The sequence below is a fragment of the Pleurodeles waltl genome, chromosome 8, assembly GCF_031143425.1.
Source record: "Pleurodeles waltl isolate 20211129_DDA chromosome 8, aPleWal1.hap1.20221129, whole genome shotgun sequence".
Lineage (NCBI taxonomy): Eukaryota > Metazoa > Chordata > Amphibia > Caudata > Salamandridae > Pleurodeles > Pleurodeles waltl.
Genome location: NC_090447.1, coordinates 447,316,090 through 447,329,384, shown reverse-complemented (window position 1 = coordinate 447,329,384; position 13,295 = coordinate 447,316,090). Strand labels below are relative to the sequence as shown.

The following is a 13,295-nucleotide window of genomic DNA, read 5'->3' as shown; positions in this document are numbered from 1 at the left end:
AATCACCCCCAATCAGCTGGACTAGTAGAGTGCTATAATGGCACGCTAAAACTGAAGTTGGCAAAGATACAAGCGAGCTCTGGTCTTAAATGGCCTGACGCTTTGCCTCTGGCACTCCTATCAACAAGAATGACTGTGCATTCGCGAGTGGGACTTAGTCCCTATGAAATTGTGTTCGGCTGCACGGCCAACATATGGGGAGTGCCAAGACCAACAAAATTCAGTGAGATCGAACACCCTGTACTGCTTGATTATTTGTATGAATTGACGGCTAAATTGCGTGTTCTACACCAACAGGTTCACGATACTCTACCTCAGGTCTCTGAAGCTCCAGGACATCTTATCGATCCTGGATCATGGGTGCTGGTCAAGAACTTCCAGCGGACAAAGAATGACCAGCCCCGTTGGACCGGCCCCCACCTCGTCCTTCTCTCAACAAGATCAGCTGTTCGAGTGGAAGGGAAAAAGAACTGGATCCACTGCATACACTGCAAGAGGGTCCCTTTTCCTCCACCGTACGACCGGTGGGTCCAGGAGGGGATCGCTGACTCTGAGACTGAGCCTCATTTTTTGCCATTTAGCGATGCACGTGTAAAAGGAACAATTTCTGAACGAGAAAGTGACAATAATTTGCAAGAAGCTGTGCCACCGTCAATTCGATTGAACACTACAGAGCCTGAACTCTTGTTCCAGAACCAGACAGTACCTGGAAAAAGCCGTTATAATTTGAGACCAAGAACTAAGGACAAATCATTTTTTTCCCGTTCCTTTGCTATTTTTTTTTAAAGTGCAGCTCTCTCATCTGAGAAACTTTCTTATTTTTGTTTATTTCTTTTCGGACCGCCATCCTGGTTCAGCTGTAGGGTCGTGGTTGCCCAAGTCTTTCGAGTGCAGCTGAAGACGTTATGTCGACAGTTCTGGTCGGTCTAAGGGAGTTGCCCTGGACTGACAGAAGCATTCCCTAGCATAGAACACCCTACCACCACGAGCAGCAATTAGAGAGGATGGAGTTTTTCAAGAATGAGAGACCTGCCAGACAGATGGACTTTAAAGCCAGAATGGGTATAATAATGACAAAGAAACGATTTTTGATATTATGTGTTTTCATGTTGCTCAGTGTAATGACGTTTTTAATAGGATATGTTTTATTCTCTTTTCAAGTGACATTTGCACCCATTACACAGCCCATACCTCCTTCTACTGTTTCCTCGCATTCTTTTCACCCCCTGCCTGAACACGAGTCTGCCAGAAGATTAGAGTTTGTCAACAATTCATTCATTCAGCTTCTACACCAACACCAATTAGTAGTGAACACAACTAACTGTTGGGTGTGTGGTCTTATGCCTCATACTACTGATAAAGGTATCCCTTATCTGGTCCTGCCTTTCAGCCATAATGGTTCTGTATGGGCATATAGAACGGTGTTCATATACGCGTATGAAGCCAACCCCCTACGTTCTGTGAAAGATAATCCTAAGAATAGTGCTCTAGCTAAGGGTATAGTAGATATGATTAGGGAAGATATTTCCTATGAGACTATCCCGAGCGATGAGACACTAGCATATATTGGATGGAACGTAACAGGATATGGAGTTACTCTGAGTGGGAACCAGCGAGCAAAGAGATCCTCCCCGATTTGGATTGTACCCCATCAGGGTCACCTATGTCTGCAAGGTAATGGCAAGAATCCCAGAGCTCAGTTAGGGAAAAGTATCTGCACTGAAACATATGTTTTTGCGTCTCAGACTTCTCCTTCGTTATTAGCAGCTAAGGGTACCTATTTGATCTGCCATAATAGAGCCTATACATGGTTGCCCCCTGACTTCTCAGGCACATGTTTTGTTTCGTTCCTGTTACCTCCCACCTACACGGCTGCGGCAGATTACCATAAGACAAGGATAGTTAGAGGTGTCATAAGTAAAGAAGACACTACAGGACAAGAATTTGGAGATTTCGTAAAGGGTTTTCTGCCGTTTTGGGGTCCTATGGTTAACAGCAGGAACATAAGGCAATTGACAAAGGTGGTTGAATCCACGGTAGCTGAAACCGCCGGTGCCCTTGGTAATTTGACTGCTGAGCTCCAGTCGGATCGCCTTATGACTCTTCAGAACAGGGTCGCATTAGGGGCCGTATTTATACTCCGTTTGCGCCGAATTTGCGTCGTTTTTTTCGACGCAAATTCGACGCTAAACTAACGCCAACTAACGCCATATTTATACTATGGCGTTAGAGGCGAATAGCGCCAAAGTTCCCGGAATGTGCGTCATTTTTTAGCGTGAACCCCTTCCTTGCGTTAATGATATGCAAGGGAGGCGTTCCCGTCTAAAAAATGACTCCCAGGCCTTTACGTGGTATTTATACTCCCGGGCAAAAGAGACGCCCGGGAGTGGGCGTGGCTAAAAACGGCGCATTTGCGCCGCTTTTTAACGCCTGGGTCAGGCATGGCGTTAAGGGACAAGTGGGCTCAAAATGAGCCCAGAGTGCCCTCCCCTGCCCCCAGGGACCCCCCCTGCCACCCTTGCCCACCCCAGGAGGACACCCAAGGCTGGAGGGACCCACCCCAGGGACATTCAGGTAAGTATTTTTTTATTTTTTTTTAATAATTTTTTTTGGCATAGGGGGGCCTGATTTGTGCCCCCCTACATGCCACTATGCCCAATGACCATGCCCAGGGGACAGAAGTCCCCTGGGCATGGCCATTGGGCAAGGGGGCATGACTCCTATCTTTACAATGATAGGAGTCATGTTGATGGGGGATGGGCGTCGAAAATAAATGGCGCAAGTCGGGTTACGACGATTTTTTCGACGTAACCTGACTTGCCCCATTTTAAGACGCCCATGCGCCATTTTCCCCCTACGCCGGCGCTGCCTGGTGTACGTGGTTTTTCTCGCGCACACCAGGCAGCGCCGGTCTGCTTGCGCCGGCTAACGCCATTCAATAAATACGGCGCCCGCATGGCGCTTCAGAATGGCGTTAGCCGGCGCAAAACTTTTTGACGCTAAACTGCGTTAGCGCAGTTTAGCGTCAAAAAGTATAAATATGGGCCTAGACGTCATACTTGCAGACCGAGGTGGGGTATGTAAAGTGATCCAATCAAGTTGCTGTGTTTTCATCCCAGATAACGCTCCGACAGTCTACCAGGCCATTTCCAAACTGCATAAGATCTCCGAATCTATTCACGTGGATAAAGGAGATTGGTCATTGATGGGGTGGTTCTGGGAGCTGATATCCGCCTGGGGATGGAAGACTCTGGTAGTCATTGGGATGATCTTAGCCATTCTTTTCCTGTCCTGTTTGTGTGTACAGTGTTCTCCTGCAATATGTGGCCTCTGTGCTATATCGTGTGTAAGGAAACCTGTATCAAAAGACGAGCTAAGTAATAGGATGATGCTACAGCAACATCTCAACGACTTTATGAATATAGACCTGGACTCAGATTAGCGTGAGTATGGGTTATTGCCTATGTAAGGGCAAAAGGAGGGTCTGTGGTACTGTAAATTCTGGACCCGTGTTATAAACATCGTCGTATCACAACGATTTTGGTATCAGCAGACCGAGAATGGTTAGAATAGTATGCACAAGCATTGTATTCATATTCAGGTGACGAAATCACCCGAATATCAGAGTTTCCGTCCTGAAACTCTGAGGTTCCATTTAAACGACAGCCATTTTGTGATTGCCCTCACATAGGCCAATGACTAATGCTGAAAACGAGTCTGAAGGACACGTACATCTTTGCTGACTCCTCTGTGACCTGAGCAAGCTGACTCTACTGCCTGAAGCCAAACCTGTTCGGCCAGTTTCTTTCCCAGTGGCCGAATGAGATTAGTATCAAGGCACAACACATCATAAAACCTTTCATCACACACAAACCATGCCTAATCTTACACACACCTGTCCCTGTTTCTTTCTTTATGACTTGCTTTACAAGGAGGAGGTGCCCGTTTATATTGGGGGTCCGTCGATATCTGATGAAAGTACTAAGCCTTGCCGGGTAATTGATTGAGGGCTGGACAAACTGGAATATGGGCTTGTCATCATAAACCTGCTATTTCTTTGTAGTGAAAATATGTGAATGGTCAACTGTAAAATAAGGAATGTTTGCCTAAAGCATAATATTTTGTATAAAAGAGAAGGTTAGCTTTGCAAAGGGAGCAGTCTCCTGAGAATATACACCGTGTTGTACTTCTAGGATACCTGTTACTGGCTGCAGCCAATAAACAAGATCTTTGACTTCACCAAGAAGACTCTGTGTTTCTGTAGTCTGAAACAGGAAGGACTCGAAGTCTTAGGGTGTGTTCCCTGGCACCACTGGGTTCTGAAAAACCCAGTACTTCACTGCTAGCCAGGACCCCAGTGCTCATAAGTTTGTGGCCTATATGTATGTGTTCCCTGTGTGATGCCTGTCTCACTGAGGCTCTGCTAACCAGAACCTCAGTGGTTATGCTCTCTCTGCTTTCCAAATTGTCACTAACAGGCTAAAGACAAATTTCACCAATTCACATTGGCATACTAGAACACCCTTAAAATTCCCTAGTTTATGGTACTGAGGTACCCAGGGTATTGGGGTTCCAGGAGATCCCTATGGGTTTCAGCATTTCTTTTGCCACCCATAGGGAGCTCTGACAATTCTTACACAGGCCTGCCACTGCAGCCTGAGTGAAATAACGTCCACGTTATTTCACAGCCATTTACCACTGCACTTAAGTAACTTATAAGTCATCTATATTTCTAACCTTCACCTGGTGAAGGTTGGGTGCAAAGTTACTTAGTGTGTGGGCACCCTGGCACTAGCCAAGGTGCCTCCACATCGTTCAGGGCAAATTCCCTGGACTTTGTGAGTGTGGGGACACCATTTCACGTGTGCACTATACATAGGTCACTACCTATGTATAGCGTCACAATGGTAACTCCGAACATGGCCACGTAGCATATCTAAGATCATGGAATTGTCACCCCAATGCCATTCTGGCATTGGGGAGACAATTCCATGATCCCCGAGTCTCTAGCACAGAACCGGGTACTGCCGGGTACTTTCCCGGGGTTTCACTGCAGCTGCTGCTGCTGCCAACCCCTCAGACAGGTTTCTGCCCTCCTGGGTTCCAGCCAGGCCTGGCCCAGGAAGGCAGAACAAAGGACTTCCTCAGAGAGAGGGTGTTACACCCTCTCCCTTTGAAAAAAGGTGTCAGGGCTGGGGAGGAGTAGCCTCCCCCAGCCTCTGGAAATGCTTTGATGGGCACAGATGGTGCCCATCTCTGCATAAGCCAGTCTACACCGGTTCAGGGATCCCCCAGCCCTGCTCAGGTGCGAAACTGGACAAAGGAAAGGGGAGTGACCACTCCCCTGACCTGCACCTCCCAGGGGAGGTGCCCAGAGCTCCTCCAGCATGCCCAAGACCTCTGCCATCTTGGATTCAGGGGTGTGCTGGCACACTGGACTGCTGAGTGGCCAGGGCCAGCAGGTGATGTCAGAGACTCCTTCTGATAGGCTCTTACCTGTGTTACTAGCCTATCCTCCTTCCTAGGTAGCCAAACCTCCTTTTCTGGCTATTTAGGGTCTCTGCTTTGGGGAATTCTTCAGATACCGAATGCAAGAGCTCATCAGAGTTCCTCTGCATCTCTCTCTTCACCTTCTGCCAAAGGATCGACAGCTGAATGCGCAGGACGCCTGCAAAACCGCAACAAAGTAGCTCTGGGGGTAGCCTGCCTCCTTCTTGCACCAGGAGCTCTGAATAAATCTCCTGTGGGTCGACGGAATCTTCCCCCTGCAACCGCAGGCAACAAAAGACTGCATCACCGGTCCTCTGGGTCCCCTCTCAGCACGACAAGCGTGGTCCCTGGAACTCAGCAACTCTGTCCAAGTGACTCCCACAGTCCGGTAACTCTTCAGTCCAAGTTTGGTGGAGGTAAGTCCTTGCCTCCCCACGCTAGACTGCATTGCTGGGTACCACGTGATTTGCAGCTGCTCCGGCTCCTGTGCACTCTTCCAAGATTTCCTTCGTGCACAGCCAAGCCTGGGTCCCCGACATTCTAACCTGCAGTGCACAGCCTTCTGAGTTGTCCTCCGGTGTCGTGGGAATCCCTTTTCTGACTTCGGGTGGACTCCGATTCACTCCTCTTCTAAGTGCATGTTCCGGTACTTCTGCGGGTGATGCCTGCTTCTGTGAGGGCTCCCTTACTTGCTGGGCACCCCCTCTGTCTCCTCATCCAAGTGGCGACATCCTGGTCCCTCCTGGGCCACAGCAGCATCCAAAAACCCTAAACGCGACCCTTGCAGCTAGCAAGGCTTGTTTGCGGTCTTTCTGCGCGGAAACACCTCTGCAAGCTTCTTCACGACATGGGACATCCATCCTCCAAAGTGGAAGTTCCTAGTCCTCTTCGTTATTGCAGAACACAAAGCTTCTTCCATCTGGTGGCAGCTTCCTTGCACCCTCATCTGGTATTTCCTGTGCATCTGCCAACTCCCGACTTGATTGTGACTCTTCGACTTGGTCCCCTTGTTCCCCTGGTAGCCTCGTCTGGAAATCCATCGTTGTTGCATTGCTGGTGTGGGTCTTCCTTGCAGAATTCCCCTATCACGACTTCTGTGCTCCATGGGGAACTTAGGTGCACTTTGCACCCACTTTTCAGGGTCTTGGGGTGGGCTGTTTTTCTAACCCTCACTGTTTTCTTACAGTCCCAGCGACCCTCTACAAGGTCACATAGGTTTGGGGTCCATTCGTGGTTCGCATTCCACTTCTAGAGTATATGGTTTGTGTTGCCCCTGTACCTATGTGCTCTTATTGCAATCTATTGTAACTTTACAATGCTTGCATTACTTCCTTTTGCTATTACTGCATATTTTTGGTATTGTGTACATATATCTTGTGTATATTTGGCATCCTCATACTGAGGGTACTCACTGAGATACTTTTGGCATATTGTCATAAAAATAAAGTACTGTTATTTTTAGTATATCTGTGTATTGTGTTTTCTTATGATATTGTGCATATGACACCAGTGGTATAGTAGGAGCTTTGCATGTCTCCTAGTTCAGCCTAAGCTGCTTTGCTATAGCTACCTTCTATCAGCATAAGCTGCTAGAAACACCTCTTCTACACTAATAAGGGATAACTGGACCTGGTACAGAGTGTAGGTACCCCTTGGTACCCACTACAATCCAGGCCAGCCTCCTACATTGGTTGTGCAGTGGTGGGATAAGTACTTGTAACTACTTACCACTTTGTCATTTTGTACTTTTCATAAGAGAAAAATATATAAAACAAGTTCAGTGTATGTACACCTAACCAAAAAGTTTTGCTTTTCTTCTCTTACTCCTTTGCTAAGTGCTGAAAAGTATCTCTAAACTTTCAAAAAGTTTCTTAAAAAGTTGAAAAAGTTTTTTTCTGTTTCCTTAAAAAGTCCTGAAACTTTTTCTTTCTTTTTCTGTCCCTTAAACCTTTTCTATCATGTCTGGTACAGGTCAAACTGTTGATCTGACCAGAGTTGCTTATGACCACCTTAGCTGGAAAGGAGCAAGGAGTCTCTGCATTGAAAGAGGTTTAGGGGTAGGGAAGAATCCCTCAAGAGAACTGTTAGTTAATATGCTCATTGAACAAGATAATACCTTGGTTGGCACTTCTGGTGAGAGTTTAGCTGATGGTTCACACTCTGACTCTGGGGCACCCCCAGTAAAAGAGTTAGAAGGGAACCATCCCAACCTGCCCCTTAGCAGGCCACCTAGCAGGGCTGGTAGTGATGTGAGTTCTCATCATAGTATAGAAGTTACTCCTTTAGGCCAGGTTGTTAGAGTGCCATCTGTTAGGGACAGGTCTCCCTCTGTTCATTCTCACCATTCTTCTGTGTCAAGGCATGCCCAACCCACCCTCCCTGAAGACCGAATGTTACAAAGGGAACTCAACAGATTGAGAGTGGAAGAATCCAGGCTGAAGATCAAGAAGCAACAGCTGGATTTAGATAGGCAAGCATTTGATTTAGAAAAAGAAAGACAGAGGTTGGGGTTTGGACCCCATGGTGGCAGCAGCAGCATTACTGATAGTAATCCTGTAAAAGAGCATGATTCTAGGAATCTGCACAAGATAGTTCCCCCTTACAAGGAGGGGGATAACATTAACAAGTGGTTTGCTGCACTTGAGAGGGCCTGTAATGTACAGGGGGTCCCTCAAAGGCAGTGGGCTGCTATTCTATCGCTATCTTTCAGTGGAAAGGGTAGGGATAGGCTCCTTACTGTTAAGGAAAGTGATGCCAATGATTTTACAGTTCTTAAGAATGCACTCCTTGATGGTTATGGCTTAACCACTGAACAGTACAGGATCAAGTTCAGAGAAACCAAAAAGGAGTCTTCACAAGACTAGGTAGACTTTGTTGACCATCCAGTGAAGGCCTTGGAGGGGTGATTACATGGCAGTAAAGTTTCTGACTATGAAAGCCTATATAACTTAATCCTGAGAGAGCATATTCTTAATAACTGTGTGTCTGATTTGTTGCACCAATATCTAGTGGACTCAGATCTGACCTCTCCCCAAGAATTGGGAAAGAAGGCAGACAAATGGGTCAGAACAAGAGTGAACAGAAAAGTTCATACAGGTGGTGACAAGGATGGCAAGAAGAAAGATGGTGAGAAATCTCAGGATAAGCATGGGGATAAGGGTAAAACCAAAGATCCTTCTTCAAATCCTAAACACTCTTCAGGGGGTGGGGATAAAACAAATTCTTCCTCTTCTTCTCAACCCACACACATTAAAAAGCCTTGGTGCTTTGTGTGTAAAAACAGAGGCCATAGGCCAGGGGATAAGTCCTGTCCAGGAAAACCCCCTGAGCCTACCACCACTAATACATCAAGCTCTAGTGCCCCTAGCAGTAGTGGTACTAGTGGTGGGACTGCTGGCAACAGTCAAGTTAAGGGTGTAGTTGGGTTCACTAATGGGTCTATCATAGAAACTGGGGTAGTCCGTCACAAGACAGTTTCTGTCACACCTAGTGGCATTGGCCTTGCCACACTGGCTGCTTGTCCCCTTACAATGGATAAGTACAGGCAAACAGTTTCAATAAATGGTGTTGAGGCCCAGGCCTACAGGGACACAGGTGCCAGTATCACTTTTGTGACTGAAAACCTAGTGGCTCCTGAACAACACATCATTGGACAACAGTATAAGATTATTGATGTCCATAACTCCACTAAGTTTCTTCCCTTAGCTATAGTTCAGCTTAGTTGGGGTGGAGTTACTGGCCCTAGGCAGGTGGTGGTATCACCTAGCTTACCTGTAGACTGTCTCTTAGGTAATGACCTAGAAGCCTCAGGTTGGGCTGATGTAGAGTTTTATACCCATGCAGCCATGCTGGGTATCCCTGAGGAATTGTTCCCTCTCATTTCTACTGAAATGAAAAAGCAAAGGAGAGAAGGCCTGAAAACTCAGGATCCCTCTCCAACTACAGGTAAAAAGGGTATCACAGTATCCCCTAACCACCCTGCCAATCAGGGTGGTGGGAGAAACCTATCCTGGGGTGGCACCTGTTCCAAGGGAATCATCAGCTGGCACAGCTGTACTCCCTGAGGTGGAAGTACCTCTCTGAGGGATAACTAACATTGGTGAGAAAAAGGGCACCATTTTAGTTAACATGGAGCATCCCTCCAACCCTCCCAGAGAAACTTTAGTGCAGAAACCCTGCACTGCCTCACAACACTTAGGACAGCATCCCTGCCCTAGTGAGGAGCTCATAGGACAGCATCCCTGCCCTGCTCAAACTAAAGAGAAACAGCATCCCTGTTCTCTCTTCCAGCCATATGGACAAAGTTTTTGCCCAGCTATGGCTTTACTGAGACACCATCCCTGTCTGGCATTCTCATCACTAGAAATAGGTTCAGTGGATAATTCCCACTGCTCTAAACTAAAACTTACTGATAGAAACTCTGAAAATATATCTTCACATTGTTGCTTAGCTAAAAAACTTCAAACAGGGTGGTTTACATCCCCACAGGGAAGTAACCATATAGTGGATGATAAAGGGAGTAACCAGTCTATTGCAGAGCTACTCTCTACTTATCACCACTTAGGCAATAAAGTCTCAACTGGCCAAGGTTAGCCTTATTGTCCTTCGTTTGGGGGGGGGGGGGGGGGGGTTGTGTGAGAAAGTAGCCTCTTTCTAGCCTTGTTACCCCCACTTTTGGCCTGTTTGTGAGTGTATGTCAGGGTGTTTTCACTGTCTCACTGGGATCCTGCTAGCCAGGGCCCAGTGCTCATAGTGAAAACCCTAAGTTTTCAGTATGTTTGTTATGTGTCACTGGGACCCTGCTAGTCAGGACCCCAGTGCTCATAAGTTTGTGGTCTATATGTATGTGTTCCCTGTGTGATGCCTAACTGTCTCACTGAGGCTCTGCTAACCAGAACCTCAGTGGTTATGCTCTCTCTGTACAAATTGTCACTAACAGGCTAGTGACCAATTTCACCAATTCATATTGGCATACTGGAACACCCTTCTAATTCCCTGGTATATGTACTGAGGTACCCAGGGTATTGGGGTTCCAGGAGATCCCTATGGGCTGCAGCATTTCTTTTGCCACCCATAGGGAGCTCTGACAATTCTTACACAGGCCTGCCATTGCAGCCTGAGTGAAATAACGTCCACGGTATTTCACAGCCATTTACCACTGCACTTAAGTAACTTATAAGTCACCTATATGTCTAACCTTTACCTGGTAAAGGTTGGGTGTTAAGTTACTTAGTGTGTGGGCACCCTGGCACTAGCCAAGGTGCCCCCACATTGTTCAGGGCAAATTCCCCGGACTTTGTGAGTGTGGGGACACCTTTACACATATGTATAGCGTCACAATGGTAACTCCGAACATGGCCATGTAACATGTCTAAGATCATGGAATTGTCACCCCAATGCCATTGGGGAGACAATTCCATGATCCCCCGAGTCTCTAGCACAGACCTGGGTACTGCCAAACTACATTTCCCGGGGTTTCACTGCAGCTGCTGCTGCTGCCAACCCCTCAGACAGGTTTCTGGCCTCTTGGGGTCCAGTCAGGCTTGGCCCAGGAAGGCAGAACAAAGGACTTCCTCAGAGAGAGGGTGTTACACCCTCTCCCTTTGGAAAAAGGTGTCAGGGCTGGGGAGGAGTAGCCTCCCCCAGCCTCTGGAAATGCTTTGATGGGCACAGATGGTGCCCATCTCTGCATAAGCCAGTCTACACCGGTTCAGGGATCCCCCAGCCCTGCTCTGACGCGAAACTGGACAAAGCAAAGGGGAGTGACCACTCCCCTGACCTGCACCTCCCCTGGGAGGTGCCCGGAGCTCCTCCAGTGTGCTCCAGACCTCTGCCATCTTGGAAACAGAGGTGCTGCTGGCACACTGGACTGCTCTGAGTGGCCAATGCAAGCAGGTGACGTCAGAGACTCCTTTTGATAGGCTCCTCCAGGTGTTGCTAGCCTATCCTCTCTCCTAAGTAGCCAAACCTCCTTTTCTGGCTATTTAGGGTCTCTGCGTTGGTGAATTCGAGAGATAACGAATGCAAGAGCTCATCAGAGTTCCTTTGCATCTCTCTCTTCACCTTCTGCCAAGGAATCGACCGCTGACTGCTCAGGACGCCTGCAAAGCCGCAACAAAGTAGCAAAGACGACTACTGCAACCTTGTATCGCCGATCCTGCCGCCTTCTCGACTGTTTCCTGGTGGTGCATGCTCTGGGGGTAGCCTGCCTCCTCTCTGCACCAGGAGCTCTGAAGAAATCTCCCGTGGGACGACGGAATCCTCCCCCTGCAACCGCAGGCAACAAAAGACTGCATCACCGGTCCTCTGGGTCCCCTCTCAGCATGACGAGCGTGGTCCCTGGAACTCTGCAACTCTGTCCAAGTGACTCCCACAGTCCAGTGACTCTTCAGTCCAAGTTTGGTGGAGGTAAGTCCTTGCCTCCCCACGCTAGACTGCATTGCTGGGTACTGTGTGATTTGCAGCTGCTCCGGCTCCTGTGCACTCTTCCAGGATTTCCTTCGTTCACAGCCCAGACTGAGTCCCGACACTCTAACCTCCAGTGCACAACCTTCTGAGTTGTCCTCCGGCGTCGTGGGACTCCCTTTTGTGACTTCGCGTGGACTCCGGTTCATTCCTCTTCTAAGTGCCTGTTCCGGTACTTCTGCGGGTGCTGCCTGCTTCTGTGAGGGCTCCCTGAGTTGCTGGGCGCCCCCTCTGTCTCCTCATCCAAGTGGCGACATCCTGGTCCCTCCTGGGCCACAGCAGCATCCAAAAACCCTAACCGCGACCCTTGCAGCTAGCAAGGCTTGTTTGCGGTCTTTCTGCATGCTCTGCAAGCTTCTACACGACGTGGGACATCCATCCTGCAAAGGGGAAGTTCCTAGTCCTCTTCGTTCTTGCAAAACACCAAGCTTCTTCCATCCGGTGGCAGCTTCCTTGCACCCTCAGCTGGCATTTCCTGGGCATCTGCCCACTCTCGACACTGTCGCGACTCTTCGACTTGGTCCCCTTGTCTTACAGGTACTCAGGTCCGGAAATCCACTGTTGTTGCATTACTGGTGTTGGTTTTCCTTGCAGAATACCCCTATCACGACTTCTGTGCTCTCTGGGAGTTGTAGGTGCACTTTACACCTAACTTACAGGGTCTTGGGGTGGGCTGTTTTTCTAACCCTCACTGTTTTCTTACAGTCCCAGCTACCCTCTACAAGCTCACATAGGTTTGGGGTCCATTCGTAGTTCGCATTCCACTTTTGGAGTATATGGTTTGTGTTGCCCCTATACCTATGTGCTCCTATTGCAATCTATTGTAACTTTACACTGCTTGCATTACTTCCTTTTGCTATTACTGCATAATTTTGGTATTGTGTACATATATCTTGTGTATATTTGGCATCCTCATACTGAGGGTACTCACTGAGATACTTTTGGCATATTGTCATAAAAATAAAGTACCTTTATTTTTAGTATATCTGTGTATTGTGTTTTCTTATGATACTGTGCATATGACACCAGTGGTATAGTAGGAGCTTTACATGTCTCCTAGTTCAGCCTAAGCTGCTTTGCCATAGCTACCTTCTATCAGCCTTAGCTGCTAGAAACACCTCTTCTACACTAATAAGGGATAACTGGACCTGGCACAAAGTGTAAGTACCTCTGGTAACCACTACAAGCCAGGCCAGCCTCCTACAATCATTACTCAGACCAGAAAATAAAATACTTGGCGATGAACTGCCACTTGAAAAGCAGCATGCTAGCTTCTTTTCAGGTTTGAAAGAAAAAATATTTTGTTGAAGAAAAATCGAAAATGATAAATGTGAAAGAGT

General features: G+C 47.7%; 1 protein-coding gene across 1 annotated transcript in view; it reads right to left on the bottom strand.

Annotated features, from left to right (window-relative positions):
• The window catches only part of LOC138249528 (ATP-binding cassette sub-family C member 5-like), a 2,567,733-nt gene that overhangs the window by 1,214,986 nt on the left and 1,339,452 nt on the right, over positions 1-13,295 (bottom strand). The window lies entirely within an intron of this gene.